Here is a 16,387-nt window from a genome sequence, read left to right on the forward strand (position 1 = left end):
GTGATTAAAAGGCTTTATTTTCTGTCTCCATTTCCTTACAGAAAGGCAGATGCCAATGTTTACAAGCTTGTATGATCTTGTATACCCTTGTTCAGTGCCTTCCTCCACATAAGATACTTGTTGCCTTGACTATCTTTCTTCATTAGAGAAGTTGAATTAGTGGGAAATAGGGCAAAGAAAAGTCCTACTGGCTCAACTTGCCCTGCTGCTACTGGGGAGGAATAACTTGGACCACCCCTATTTAGCTGTGTTGATTCCAGTGGGGATCACCAGTATTTTACAGATAGGATCACTTTGTCAGAAATGGTCTATTTGCTGAATGAAAATGCAGCTCTGTTTTTATAGCAACCATATTTAGTTTTCTGAAAGTGATTTACTTTTAAAAGAATCCTTGATCCATATTTCTTAATAAGCTATGCTGTGTTTTAAAATATTCACATCAATCTTACCTATTCAAGATACTAGCTTTCTATTCTTAATTTTGTCCCCAGATAAATATTTTCTTTCCCCCTTTGTACCTACAGTGTTGCATGAGGTTGAGAAAGGATCTAGTATCTCAACAAAAAGAAACCCCTTCTGCAAGTAAAGGAGATACAAAAAGGCATTTTATTAAACAAACAAAAATGCCATTGCACAATTGTGATTCTCCCTGGGAAACTTGTATTTGCTAGGTGCACCCTCTTGAAAATGGCATTAAAGAGGATTCACACATAAGCCCCAGTAGTTCAAGTGGGACTTAGTTCTTGGCATGATTAGCAAAGTGGGTTTTCCAACACATTTATTTTGGGGACTTTTTTCCCCTGTGAGTCTTTAATTTGGTTGCCAGACCTTTCACTAATTTTATTGTTCTGTGTTTTTTCTCATTGAGGATGTTATTGGGTAAAACTTACAGGCACATTACTCAGCCTGGCAAGAGTGAGGGATAATGACCATTTCCTGACATTCACTATTTAAGGAGATTTGCTTGTTTCCCTATTTGATCGAGTGCACTGACATTCTTCCTATGTGTTGCTACATAGTCTAACATTTAAGAAAGACTTCATTCTAAATCATGATATTTCATCCAAACACTCTCTTGGTGTAGCTATGTAAGTAAAACCTTAGGGCCCCTGCCATGGTACCACTCTTGAGGTAAGAGCAAACCTCCTACCCTTGTCCTCCCTCACCGTTTCCAGCGACCCCCCACCTTTTTGGTAGAAACTTCCCCTTCTGAGGCTAAATTAACATCTTTATGTATTTTTCTTCTGAATCCAGGTTCATTTGACTGACCATAGATGGAAAAAGGCTCATGGGTTAGCACAGAACCTACACCGAGTATCAATACAAACTACTTCCTCCCTGTAGGGCAGATCCTCTAAATATATCACCTTTCATTGGCTTCACCTTGCCCTCAAACTCCCTCAGCCAAACTAGTCTTGAGTCTTGTCTTTTGGCTCAAAGGATTGACCATTTTTGCTCCTCTCCAAGTCCACACGTCTACAGGCTTTTATTTCCATGCCCAGCTAAGTGCTACTTTATCCACAAAGCCTCTCATGAGCCTCCTTGTCCCTCATATGAAAGTAATCTCTTTCTTTTTAAAATTTTTAGCACTTAACAATTTTCTCATCTGTCTCTCTGAGTGTTTTCTCCCTGTTCTTGTAGTTATTTTACTGCATTATTTTCATATTAGAAACTAAGGTACTCAAACAGGAATCATGTGTGATTCTCTGTATCAGTCCTGGTCTCTGGCACAGACCCTGATACATAGGAAGTGCTCAGATATGTTGAATGCTGATGAAGAGATGAATACAAGGAGCAGGTCAGACCTTCCCTCAAAAATAATGTTAGGTTTGATTAGTCATTAAGGGGTGGGTCAGGATCAGCTGTCTTCATTGAAGTCTTGTGAAGAGGGAATGAGCTTAAACCATGCTGGGAGGATTCTGATGCAAAATTCAAGCTGTGGAAGCCCATCAACCAAGGCCCAGGATCCTTTACTAGAGAGGCTTGGAATTGCCTTTGTTAAAGTTTTTAAGGTAGGCTTTGGAGCTTTGGATGTGGACAGGTGAAGCTAGGGTGAGGAAATTAGAACTAGCTTCTGGTTTTAGTGTTGTTTCTAGGAAATCAGTCCAATTCAGAGCAGAGATTTCCACAAACCAAAAATCATGGCCCAAATAGTCATAGAGGGCTCCCAAGAATGAATGGGAAGCTTGATTCTATTTTGAGGAGATAGCTGCATGTGTGCTCTCTTAAATGCTGAATGAGATGAATGATGACAATTATTCATGACACTAGAACAGCAAGCCAGTTATAGTATTTCCAGGAGTCTCCACCAGAGTCATATGTTTCATCAAACCCATTGTCTTTTTCCTCAAATCTATCTTGTTGGTAGAATTGCTACTTTCCCCAAAAACAAACACAAATCCTGGTCTTCTCTGAGTCCTCCTCCCAACCATGTACCTCCGAATGAAAGATTTCCAGATCCAGGTCCTACTTCTTTACCACTTTCTGTAGCAGTGAGGCCCTATATGCTGAGACCCTAAATCTGGACACTATATTTACCTCCTTCCTGATGGGTTTCCCTCCCTGCTATCTCTCCTCCCCTCTCTTCAATGCAGCATTCCTAAAGTCTACATTCATTGTTGCATTCCCATGCTCAATAACTTTTAGTAGTTCTCCGTTGCTTACAAGATCAATTCTAAACTCACTAAAAGGGCATGCAAAAACCATCTGCAATTTGTCCCTTTGCTCTTGTTCTTTCCTATCAAAATTTTATCCATTCTTCAGGATCCCACATCTCTATGTAAATTTAAATTTAGTTGTTTACATGTTTGCCTTCCCCATTAGGTGGTAGCTCCTTGAGGGTAGGAACTGAGTCTGACTTATAGTTGTATTCCCAAAGTGGCTAGGGCAGTGCCCGGCACAAAGAAACACTTATGAGGGTAGACTATGTCTTACAGTGCACTATGCACTCACACGGTGTCTAGCTCTGACAAACGTGTTGAATTATGAATGAATGAAAAACAATGAATTTCCATGAAGGAAGGTGTAGTCCATCCTGCTCCCAGTTCCTCTTCAGAGAAGAGGCAGTATGGAGTCAAATGGTTGGTTAAAATGTTGATTCTTCTGTTGTCTTCTATTGACCTTGGGCTTATCACTATTCTCTGGATCTCAGTTTTTGTTGCTTTCATAAGAAGAAGTTAAGTCTTATATCTTAGTGTGTGTGTGTGTGTGTGTGTGTGTGTGTGTGAGAGAGAGAGAGAGAGAGAGAGAGAGGGAGAGAATGGTGTGGGGTGTAGAATGCCATTGGTATTTCCTTGGGGAAAGAGGAATAATCTTCCTCGCAATTAGGCTTCATTTATATAAATTACCACAGGGTGATACCAAGGCCAAGAGAAGTTGAAGTTTAGAGTTCAAAGAGGTTCTTTTATCTCCTGAAGCTGGACGAAGCATTGATTTATGTTTGCAGCCTTGACTTGGCTCCACAATCTTGGGACCTAATAATGATAAATCACATCAACAACTGAACTCATCCTCTATAGTTTACAAAGTACCTTTGTTTGACAGCTTCTTTCTGTCTTTCTGTTTTTCTTTCTTGTTTTGCTACAGATATTTTCCAGGCCCTTTCAAATGTTGAATCATTTCATTGGAGCTTCATAAACACCTTATGAAGTAGCTTGGGAAGATATGATAATGATCATTTTTAATTGTATTTTGGCTTTAGAATTAGTCTTTTAATTTTTAAAAATCTTTTTATTATGAAATATTCTAACCAACCTTGGTTTGGGATGCTAGTTTATTTCTTACTAGGAGAATGACCTGTGGCAGATCACTTAATCTCTCTGAAACCCTGTCCCTCATCTGTAAAATGGAGTTACCTACTACACAGGTTTGTTTTGAGGATAGCCCCTGGAATTTTTTTGTTCTTGTTTTACTTTCTTCTTGGAGTTGCTGTTAAGCAGAAACTCAGAGCCAAGTCACTTTAAAGAGCTGAATCTCTTTATGTTGTTTTCAAGGTTCATGCAGGCTTTGGCCATTTTTATGTCGCTACATGCACCCTAGATCACTCTCTAAATAACGAGTTTAAAGAGGTCCTTCTACTTTTTCTATAGATCCTGATTTCCTTGAGGACACAGAGTATTTCTTGCCTGGCAGATCCTGGCCCTTGTCCAAATCCAGTCTTGTCCCATTCTTTACCCAAGTATGATTCCTAAAGAGCATTGATTAAGAAGTTTTTTTTAAAAGAAATCGCTTCTAAAAAGTAGGATTATGTAAAACAAAGGTGGAAAATGTTACTACTGCAGTCATTATTGACATATGACAAGATTCTGTCCTTGCTACTCGCTACTCAGAATTCGGCCATTAGACCAGCAGCCTCAACATCACTTGGGAGTTTGTTGGAAATACAGAATCTCTACCTGGCCTCAGATCATTTTAACAAGTTTCCCACGGAAACCTACACACATTAAAGTTTGGAAAATGCTGCTCTAAAAACATGCTCTTATCCGACCCAGTGATAGGTCATACCTGAAGGACACAATGCTCACCAGGTTAGTTCCCATACTGGCTATTATTAACTCACCTGATTCTTGATCTTATCTCATTTTGTTCTGTTTTGATACCTGCTCATTTCTTTGTCTTTCTATTTACACCATTTTGGCAACCCACTCAAATTTAACTTTGGGGATGCATGGCCTATCTGCTTTGCTTCCCATTTAACAAAAAGCATTCCCATTTCTGGCATGGTTTTCCTGCAGATTGCTAGTCCTAAACCCTCCATGTCTATCTGTTCTCATGGGCTACTCTCATTAGGTAATCCCTCAGGATTTCCTTGCTCAGACCTTAGTCAACAGGACCTTTCAAAAGGCATCTATTAAGAATTATTTGTGTGTGTTTGTGTAGTGCAAATGCAGCCAGATATACTGAGCCCCAAAGGAAATGTGCAGATATTAGTGAGACAATTTATGAAAGTGGTGATAACTGTTTCAAGAGATGGTGACTATCTTGTACCAGCTAGACTTTCTAAAATGCAGATGCTACATTTGTCATACAGAATTTTTATTAAAGAGGACTTATATGATTGATACTGTTACACTGAATTTTGAACATTCCATTCTGTTTTACTTAAATCAAGCCTCTGGGGGAAGTATATGATTTTTAAAGATTTTATTTTGGGGGAGAGAGACTTTGAATTTCTTCTCATTGAAATTTTTTTGTGTGTACAGCAAACTACCAAAAGGAAATAAATTCAGTGCAAAAAAAAAAAAGTTAATTGACCATTAAAAAAAAAAAGGAAATGAGGAGCTTAATGGCCTTGGATATTTTCATCATATTTTTTGAAATATTGTTCCTCCCTTTTGTAAGGTTTCAGAGTGAAATAACACCCTTGTCAAAATGTCTAAGCACTTCAATAATAGGTGATGGAGAAATGGTGACAGAGAGAAAACAGGTGTTTTTAGCTCACTAATATAGCATGCAGGCAAAGATTTCCATTTTTACCTGCTCCACAAGAGTAAATACTTTAGAACTACAGTCTTGATGAGAGCAAAAATGACTGTGAATAATGCCCACTTTCTGTGAAGGAGAATTTTAACTTTAATATTACTACTTAAAATGAGATTTCGCCTATTTTTAACCTTCTCTTTGGTTACCAAGGCTGTAAAAAAAAGAATCTATTAATGACTATGTTAACACGTGCTAATGAGCTAAGAAATATTTTCTTCCTTCTAATATGGAAACCTCAATAAATATATGAGAAAAAGTTTTATATTAATGATGGTTTATGTTTCTGTCATTTAATTAGAATTAGGTGATATAAAGTGATCTGGTGCTCCTATCAAAACTTACAGATTTCTTTTTCCTTTCCCCAGTGCAATGATATATAATTATATTAGATAAATATAATAAGATAACAACAGAAAAATACTTGCAAACTCTACATTGTCATACAATGATGTTCTGTTCTGTAAAACTGAATGCATGATCTGATGAGGAAATTTAAACAAATGCCTTATTAGCTGATAATGGCTTAATATATTAGAGTTGGGTAAGAGTTGCTTTGTGACAGCCTCTTGCAATCTCTTACCCTAGAGAAGTGAGTAGTGTGGAGGTTTTAAGCCAAGGCACTCTAATTAGGAGTTGCTTTTTGTTCCGGGCAGCCTGCCTTATCATCCCTGAAGTCAGGACTACTGCAGTCGCACAGCTCCACACATCAGCATGGTCTCCCAGATTCGGACAATCTGGTGGCATGCCCTGAAAGCCCACCACCTAGCAGGGGACGTTTTTTGCCCTGGTGAGAGGGCCCACATTTTGCTGTGAACCAGACTTTCAATATGCTGCTTTAAAGAAGCCAGTTCATCTTTTTGTTTAAAAATCTTGATACATTTGACTTCTAGAGTTTTCAAGAGTATACAAGTAAGCTACAGGTTAGAACTGTGCTGTCCAATATGGTATAACCTCTAGCCACAGGTGACAGTTGAGGACTTGATGGGTGGCTAGTCCCAACTGAGATGTGCTGTTATTGAAAACTTCACACTGGATTTCAAAGAGTTAGAAAAAAAAGAATGCAAATATTTCATTAACAGTTTCTTTATGTTGATTAATGTTGAAATGATATTTGAATATTTCAAATGATATTTCAACTATGGTTGTCATAGTTCTTTCAGGCTGCTATAACAAAATACCGTAGACTGGGTAACTTATATACAGCAGAAATTTATTTCTCACAGTTCTGGAAGTTGGGAAGTCCAAGATCAAAATGCCAGCAGATTTGGTATCTGGTGAGAATTCACTTCCTTGTTCATAAACAGCTGTCTTTTCACTATAACCTCACATGGCAGAAGGGGCAAGGCAGCTCTCTCGGGTCTCTTTTTTAAAGGCACTAATCCCATTCATGGAGGCTCTGCCCTCATGGGCCTAATTACCTCTCAAAGGCCCCATCTCCTAACACCAACACATTAGCTATTAGGTTTCAATATATGAAATTTGAGGGGGCACGATATTTCAAACTTTTTCATTATTATGATATTTATTATAGTATCTGTGATCAGTTATCTTTGGTGTTACTACTATGACTCACTGAAAGCTCAGATGATGGTTAGCATTTTTTAGCAATGAAGTATTTTAAAATTAGGTATGTACATTGTTTTTTCAGATGCAATGCTGTTGTACACTTGGGACTACAGTATAGTGTGAACATAACTTTTACATGCACCAGAAGATTTGTGTGATTCAACTTACTGCTACTTTCACTTTATTGTGGTGGTCTGGAACCAAACGCACATCATCTCTGAGGTACGCCTGTATTGCTCCTGACTTGCTTTATTATCAAAGATGATTTCATAAGTGTATTGGCTTCCTACTGCTGCTGTAACAAGTTACCACAAACTTGGTGGCTTAATACAACGCACTTTTATTTTCTTACAGTTCTAGAGGTCATAAATCTGAAAATCAACTACACTGGGCTGAAATCGAGGCTTTAGGTGGGAACCCATTTCCTTGCCTTTTCCTACTTTCTAGTGGCAGCCAGCATTCCTTGGCTCATGGCCCCTTCAGAGCCAGCAGTATAGCGTCTTGCTTCACTTGTCACACTGCCCTTTTTTTCTGTGTCTTTTTCTCTGCCTTCCTCATAATCTTCCTATTTTAATATCCTTAACTTAATCACAAAGTCCCTTTAGCCATGTAAGGTAACATTCACAGGTTCCAGAGATTAGGACATGGATATCTTTAGGGACCATTATTCAACCTACCACCATGAAAAAAACAGAAGACCAAATTTTAACTTCATATGATGAAGTCACCTGTCACCTAGTTTTGTTGTAAATGTTGTCTATGGATTTTGGTTTTGCTGTCTAGTTTCTCTGTTTTTATGTAGAGATTTGGTTATATCCAAAAATGATCCTACCACTGTCATCTTCATCTCCCCAGAATCCTCCCTTTCTTTCTAAGTTACATGTTGAAGCTTGTTTACATTATTGCTGTGTTCAAAGACCAGCTCTTGGGTTTATTTACCAATTCTGAGTACTGGGTATTTAGGGTTTTTTTTTTATCATTTTACCATTTTTTGTGCTCTTTTATGTTTATTCATTCCTTTTATTTTTAAAATATAAAAAGTTTTTTTATACTGTTATACTATTGTTCTTTTTCTAGATTTTAATTCACAGATTAGTTCATTTTTCCCCATCTTGTTACACACTGAAATATTTAAGACTATGGACTCCTTTTACTGAGAACTGTTTGGGTATTTCATATAAATTTTTATATATAGTTTTCTCATCTTCATTTAAAAATTATCTACATTTATGATTTCTATTTCCTCTTTAACAATTGTTTAGTAGAGTGATTTTTAAATTTCTAAGGGGCTGGGATTTTCTTTAAACTTTCATTATTAATTTAAAATTTTATGAAATCATATTCAGAGATACAGCTTGTGAAACTTTGGCTTTGGAACTTTGAAATTTCATCTATATACTAATATGTGATAAATTATTGTAAATAGACTATAGGTCTTGGAAAAGAAAGTGTATTTTCTGTTTGTGCAATATTGTTCACTTTTATAAAATCGTATATTGTCAGTTTTAATAAATAGATTAATCAGCACCTTTATATCCTATATTTTCATTTATTTTGTCTGTCAAAGACAGATGTATTAGCATTTCTGAATATAATCATATTTCTGTCATCTTTCTCATTGTATTTCTAACAATTTTTGCTTTACATTTGCTAATGCAGTGTTATTTGACATATAAATGTTCAAGACAATTATATTTTCATTGTAAATTGAACCCTTTACCAATATAAAATGATGGTTTCTTTTGCACTTGCCTGGTATTCAATGTTATGTGATAGTACTATTGTAGTGATGCTTTATGATTTTTTAGCATTTACATAATATTCCTTCACCTTTTCTTTATATTTTTGTGCTGATTTGTATGAAGGTGTATTTGGTAAGCAACAAATAGTTAGCTTTTGTTATTTGACCCAATCTGAGGATTTTTGAATAGGGCATTGTAACTCATTTACATATTCTTGTTAAAACAGATATATTTTATATATTTTTTTATCATCTTGTTTCATTAACTTTCCTTTTTCTACTTTTTCTTACCTTTTAGGGGGTCCTTTTCTATTTATGGTATATTGTTTCTTTCTTCTTAGCTTCTCCATTGTTTCGGGAAGTATGTATTTATTTTAAATTCTACATTACTTTTGTAACTAAAAAGCATTTTCTAACTTGTTTTGTCTAAGTTTTAGAGAAGAGAGTAAACAATATCTTTTGACTTTTTCTTCCTGGAGTCAAGGAATTTCACTCCTTAACTCATCTTTTATTCCTGCCTTCCATTCTCCAATCTTATTATAGATGTTATTTCAGGTTTTGATCCAGATTTTAACTGTAAGATATCCTTACATTACATATTTCTCTTAAATGATAATAAATATTTATTAATTAAAAATTTTTGATATCAATAATTTAAAAATATGTTCAGTCCTGGCACAAAGGACTGGATAAACATCCATGAAGAAGATTCTAAACTTTATAATCTAGTAGGTGATGGAGACAAGTAAGTAGGTGATCATAGTATATCAACTAGTGGCCTAAGTTCTGTGATTGGGTTGGTAAGAAGGTGCTGTAGGGGCACCTGGGAGGGACCCTAACCTGCTTTTGATGGGTCAAAGAAGGTATTCTTAATCCTCACAACCTTCAATTAGAAGAAGAAATGACTTCCCACATTTTTTAGTTTCCTTTACCTAATGGAGACATTCTCCAGATTTCTTCTGACTTCTTTGTTCTCAAGTAAACCTACAGGAATAGAGGAAGGACTCAGAACATCTTTGAGGCACAGCTGTTTCAGAGGCATTATGCCAAGTGCTTTTACATTAGTCGTATCTTTTGAAGCTCATAACAACCCTGTGTGAAAGATACTTTTTTTCCACTTCACAGATAAAGCAACTGAGGCTCAGAAAGGTTAGGTAATTTGCTTTTCAATGCATGACTTGAAAGTGATTCCGATCCAAGCCTGGATGGCCTCAGAGCCACTTCCACTATAAGCTGCTGAGACTGAGTGTTTGAGTCTTGACAGGGTTCTTATTTTTGGAGGTAGGGCCCAGGAGTTTGATGCATCAGTTTCGGTATAGGAGGCACTTCTTGTTTTTTGGGGGAGGAGTTTTGTGTGTGTGTGTGTGTGTGTGTGTGTGTGTGTGTGTGTGTTAGAGGAGATGGTAACAAGATTCTTCCTAGATGGTAACAAGATTCTTCCTATCTCCTGGTGCCTGAGACTCATTGAATTTGATACGAGGAATATAGATTGTTGCCTTTTTTAGAAAACTGGGACATTCCCATCATGGTAAGAATTGGTGGGAGTTTCATTCCTTTCTTCACCACTTTTTAGGCTACCAACATTGGTTTTGAGTCCCTGCCTCTTTGGAATAATTTTATTTGTTTCAAACTCAGCTGTGTTCTTGACTATAATTTCCCTTACAGGCCAGATATGCAGGGAGGTATTTCTTTGAGAGCCTTCACTGTGACTCCTGGGGATGGTGGGGGGAGACCATTTGTGGTATGGACCACAACAGAACACTTCTCTTCTGGCTTCACAGTGAGCTGGCCAACTTCTGTGCCCTCCCCCCACCAAAAATGTCCCTGTGTGTTGCCACAGAAAACTGCTCTGTCGGTTCAGTTCCTTGTCTTGCAGAAGGGCTGATTTTAACCCTGCCTGGAGACTCTCCTTTCTTTGCTGTTATTCCTGTTAACCTGATGGTTTGCTAGTAATCAATTCTAATGAGTCCAACAGCAATCTCACCTTCCCTCCTCTGGTAAACATGGCCCTGGGTGTAAGTGTTACTTTGCAGTCTCTCTCTTTCTCCACTGGAGACCAGTACCTTTGCAATGAGTTGATAGGCAGCTGAGCTGTCATAGGAAGAACCTGGGCATCCTACTCCTTCAGATCCTCCATCAAAAAGGCTTTCTGGGGCTTCCCTGGTGGCGCAGTGGTTGAGAATCTGCCTGCTAATGCAGGGGACACGGGTTCGATCCCTGGTCTGGGAAGATCCCGCATGCCGCGGAGCAACTAGGCCCGTGAGCCACAACAGCTGAGCCTGCGCGTCTGGAGCCTGTGCTCCGCAACAAGAGAGGCCGCAATAGTGAGAGGCCCGCGCACCGCGATGAAGAGTGGCCCCCGCTCGCCGCAACTGGAGGAAGCCCTCGCACAGAAATGAAGACCCAACACAGCCAAAAATAAATAAATAAATAAATAATTATTAAAAAAAAAAAAAAAAAAGGCTTTCTGGAAGAACTGACCTTTGAGCTCAGATCGGATCTGAAAGGTGAACTGAGGAAGCAGAAGGGCTGGGGAGTGGGGTGGGTGGCACAGGGAGGCAGGTAGGAGCAGAGGAGAGTGTGTCAGACCAAGGCAGCTCTTGTCCCACAGGATTTTTGTAGGGATTCATGAAGAACATGCCATGCCCTTGTCAGTGGCTAGGTCCCCACCTAGGTATCTATTGCGACTAGTGCTCCTGTGCCTGGCATCTGTGTATCTAGAGAAAATTGCAGTTGTTTTGAAATTTTACCTCTAGAATTTTTGGGATGAAAAGGTCCTCTTTGGGGAGGGATCATTTGTTCGTTCATGCATTCATGGAGAGTGCATGGGACACAAAGAAAGGAGGGCCAGTCCTGCCAGGAAGGCAACAACTCTTCAGCGTGTAACACATTTTGCTCCAATCTGATAGGGCACTATCATGCTTCTATACACAGGGGGTAAATGTCATCTTGGTACATTAGTTTATCACTTACAAGCATCTTTCAAATCCATTTTCTCATTTGAATGATTATAGCAGTCATTTTGTAGACAATGAAGCAGATATTGAGATGTTTAACAATGTGCTGGGGGCGCACAGCAAGAAAATGGCAGAGACGGGACTGAAATTCAAGACTCCTGACTGCCAGTCTTATCTTTTTGGCCGCTGGAAGGATCAAACTCTTTTGATCTGGGGGGGTCTTCACTGCCCTGGAGGGTTCATTCATTCATTCCTGCCTCCATATACAGGCATCGCACTTGGCTTTGAGGAGACTGCCAGTCTTCAGTCAGGTGGTCAGGCTTGGTGGGGGCTGGCACACCCAATGCCTTGAGAAAGGCATGCAAACTGCTGGAAAAGCGTGATGCGGTGGGGGCAGTAGAGGAGCAAGGAGAGCGCCTGGCAGTGGGTGATGGGCTGGGCTGAGATGACTCCCAACGGCACTCAGGCTGAGCGCTTCTCCTTGGCTCCCTTAATCACTGGGGCCGAAGCACCATGGCTTCTGGGGGCCAGGTCTACCTATCAGCTTCAGCCCTTCCTCAAATCTACCCTGTCCCCTCCGCAACCCATCCAACTGGGCAGAGGCTGCAGAGTCGTCTCACAGCCACTCTGAGCTCAGCAGTGGCAGCCTGCTCTGGTCTCCTGTGACTGCCCTCTCTGTCTCCAATTTGGTGGAATATGCTGTCCCTAAAGAGTATCTGGGAACTTCAGCATCTGGCTTTGGGCGAGGTAGTTAACCACGCTAGGCCTCTGTTTCCTCATCTGAAAGGTGGAGGATTATTAGTGCCATCTCATGGGACTAAATGAGATAATACACATAAAAGGCTTAGCTCAGAGGCTGGCATATAGATGCTCCACAAACTGACAATAGAGCATTAATGAGTGGTCCTAAGAATCGCCTGGGGAAAGCTTGTTAAAAATACAGGTTCCCATTGGGAGATTGGGATTGACATATATACACTAATATGTATAAAATGGATAACTAAAATATATAAATAAATAAATAAAATACAGGTTCCCGGGCCCACTTTTAGTGATTTTGACTTAGTAATACTAATAGTTAACAATTATCAGTGTCTTACTGTGTCCCAGGAAGGCCCCATTCTAAGTACTTTGCATGAGTTATCTCATTTCCTCTTCACAACGACCCTATAAAGTAGATACTATTATAATATGATGTTCAGTTTACATGCCAGGAAACTCAGGCTAAAATAGATGAGGCAGTTTGCCTGAGTTCACGTAGCTATTAAGTATGTGGGATCAGGATTTGAAACCATTAGTCTGACTTCAGGGCCTGGATCCTGCTCTCCACCTCTATACTACTTACGAGGACTGATTCTGGGGCTGGGGGAATCTACTTTTGTCACCATACCCTTTTGATTCAGAAACATATGGTCTGTGGATAATGCTTTAAGAAACACTGTGAAGGCTATTAATCTATCTCCTTCAGCCTCAGCCTCTAGCATCCCCCATGTGCTCTGGGAGCTGGCTTCCTATGACCCATCTCCCGCTACGGCCTCTCACCTGACAGGCATTTGTGCCCACAAGTGCTTGACGACAGTTTATGCAGAGGCTTCTGGGAGCGGGAGTTGACAACTCCATCTGTCTGTGGCCAGAGCCTGCAGGTGTCTTTTCTTTCAATACCCTTTCCTGTGTTTCCACTTCATCTTGTGCTGTGGCCTTTGGGGTTCCCTGCTTATCACTTCCTGTCCTGCTGTTTCCCTTTGGAGTTGGGTCCCTCCTGTTTACCTATCCCAATTACCTGGTACACCTGAGGGAGGAGAGCCGGAGGGAGGGTGGGTGGAGGGCTCCCTAAGGTCTCTGCTGGAATCTCTTCCCATAGTGAGGATGGTTACCAAAGCATTATTTGTGGATTCATGTTTCTTGGATACTTGGAACATTTGGTTGCTTTGGTACCGTGGGATACCCTTTTCCCTTGGGGCATGGTATATATACGTGGCGCTGGGAGGGAATGGAAGAGAGCTACAGGGGTTCTGACAAGTCCCTTAGAAACCTGACTTTAGACACAACAATTGAGAGAGGTTGATACCACCCTTCTGTCTGGTCACATCTCTTCTCCATTTAAAATCGATTAATGGCTTCCAATTGCCTTGAGGCAGAGTCCAAAAATCCTAATCAGGCCTCCAGAGTCCTACATGAGTTGGCCCTGCCTACCTCTCTGGTCTCTATTTGCCCATTCTCTGTTTATTCAAAGTCTTCTGGCACTTCGACCTTCCTTCCAGTCTTTGGATGTGCTGGACTCCTTACCCCAGCATGTTGTGTATTGTTTCCTCAGCTTGTACTCTCCTCCTCCCATGACCAGCTTACCTCTACTTTAGCCCTTAATGAAAATGTCACTCAGGATGGCCTTTCTTGACCATCCAGGGTAAGTGAGGCCCCCCATCATGACATGACATATTTTTGCCATTTAGCACTTATCACGTTGTTATTTGGATAATTATTTGTTTGACATCTGAGTTCGTTAGATAGTCAGTTCCATGCAAGCATGGCCTATGTTTCCCTTGCACAATTCTGTGTTCCTAGTATTTAGCATTGTGCCTCGCACACAGTGAGTGCTCAAGAGCTGAAAAAATGAGTCACAGGGAGGTCAGGGGCCTGGAGCATCTTCAGAGCTACTGAGTGGGTCTGAGGACAGCTGGAGGCATGTGATATTGCAGTGCTGCCAGAAGGCTTTCTTCCAGGGATCTTCGGTGAGTTCCTCAAAAAGAGCTGGGCAGAACCATAGCAGCGAGGGTAGGGGAAAACCTAGGAGCTAGGAAGCCAGGCCTTTTCCAAGAATGTATTTTTGTAAGTTGGTTTCAGAACAACAAAGGTTATCCCAAGAAAGAGAAACTTATTTCTCAGTAGGAGCAGTAGGTATACTCCTCAGGCTTATACTATGATGGTCAGAGCTGGAAGGAAACTTAGAGATGTCTAATTTCACAGATACTGAGCCCGAAACTCAGAGAGGGAAAGCACCTCATTCAAGAGAGACCATAACCAGATTTCTTGTCTTTCAGACCAATTCTTATTTCATTACAACACACTGCACTTTGATTTGGGACCACTGTTGGAGGTGAAAAGAAATCATTAGAAAATGAATGTTTCCTGAAATATCACCTGCAATTTATTGCACTCAGAATTTCACACTGATAAATAACCTCTTTCTCATTAACATGCAGGCTCCCTACAATTAGCACTCTCATTTGCACTATGTAAACAGCTTCTAACTGTGCCTTTTACCTCTTTGTTCAAAGATTTCTGTTAGCAAAGAAACAAGAAGGAAATTAGTAGCAGGTGAGAGCTTATTTTTAATTATATTGAGATTGACTGTTGTTCTCCAAATCTTCTCTAATTCCCCCAAGATATTTATTTGCAGACCAAATAATCTATTTCAATCTATTAAAGCAGCAGCCATTTCTGATCTTTATTTACTAAATGAAAACACAAATGGCAGCAGTGGATTTCTGGCTTGGTGCCAAGAGAGGCAGCTTTGGGGGATGGAGCTTGCATCAAGCTTTGATCTGAGAAGTGTAGCAATCACAGTGAAGTAGTAAGTACGGAAGATGTTGAAGAGCACCAATTTGGCATGGGATGGGCTTAGAGTCCCAAAGTCAAGGCTTTCTTAGTGGTAACTCCCAAGGTCTATGAAGTCAAGTTTATGTTCTTTAGCAGAAGAATTTTAGCCTGTCACCAAGAATGAGAAACTTTGTGTCTGCCAATGATGAAGGGACTGGCTTATAGCCAGTCAGTCTTACGGTCAGAACATTTCAAAGAATATCTATTGCAGCTTCTCACTAAGGGCAAGAATCCCTTTTGAAATATCTGGCCATTGATGTTGCAGGAGCTCACCATTTCACTTGTTAATGTACTCTGTTCTGAAATTTGTCTTCCCCTAATTGACATCTTGTCTCCAGTAACTTTCACATGTTGGGGAATGCATACTGAAAGAAACAAACTTCTCTTTTACATGACAATTCTATGTTACCTTATACATCTGAAGACCGGGGCCTGTCCCTTGAACTTGCTCCAGTCTATGGTTCCTTTAACTACTTTTAATGAGACATTGTTTCCAGGCCCCTTATACTCTGGTTGGTTTCCTTTGGACATGCTATAGGTGGTGAAGGCCTCCTACAGTGAGCTGTCAAGGATTGAATACAGTGCACCAAGCATTATCTGACCAGTGCACAGACAGTGTAAACACCCTGACAGCCAAAGGCCATACTCCTCGCTGGGACCTCACTCTGCACACTGCACACTGCCCTCTTGCAAGTTTTCATCTGTTTGAGGAGCACATTAGAATACTCTAGATTTCTTTTTAAAACCTACCGCTCCTTCCTTGAAATGGGAAAGCCCTCTTTGATGAAGAGTCAGTTATCACGTTTGAGTATATTTTATTTAGCATTTCTGAGCTATTTCCATTAGTTGTTAAATAATTTACATCTTATAAAGCATTTCATTTTACAAAGAACTTTCACAATAACCCCAAGAGACAGGGAAGGTCAGGGTTGTTACCCCCTTTTCACAAATGAGGAAACTAGACCCACAGAGGTAATGACTTATGGAATGCCATACAGAGTTGGGATTCCAGCCCCCATTCTCTGGCTGTAGGTTCACGCCTTGT

At 40.0% G+C, this 16,387-nt stretch overlaps 1 long non-coding RNA gene across 1 annotated transcript in view; it reads left to right on the forward strand.

Moving 5' to 3' along the window:
- The window catches only part of LOC137770007 (uncharacterized), a 297,898-nt gene that overhangs the window by 174,931 nt on the left and 106,580 nt on the right, over positions 1-16,387 (forward strand). Inside the window, exon 4 of the long non-coding RNA XR_011075114.1 lies at positions 7,130-7,269. This is a non-coding gene — a long non-coding RNA (uncharacterized lncRNA). The remainder of the gene's footprint in view (positions 1-7,129; positions 7,270-16,387) is intronic.

This window comes from Eschrichtius robustus, chromosome 10, assembly GCF_028021215.1.
Source record: "Eschrichtius robustus isolate mEscRob2 chromosome 10, mEscRob2.pri, whole genome shotgun sequence".
Taxonomy (NCBI): domain Eukaryota; kingdom Metazoa; phylum Chordata; class Mammalia; order Artiodactyla; family Eschrichtiidae; genus Eschrichtius; species Eschrichtius robustus.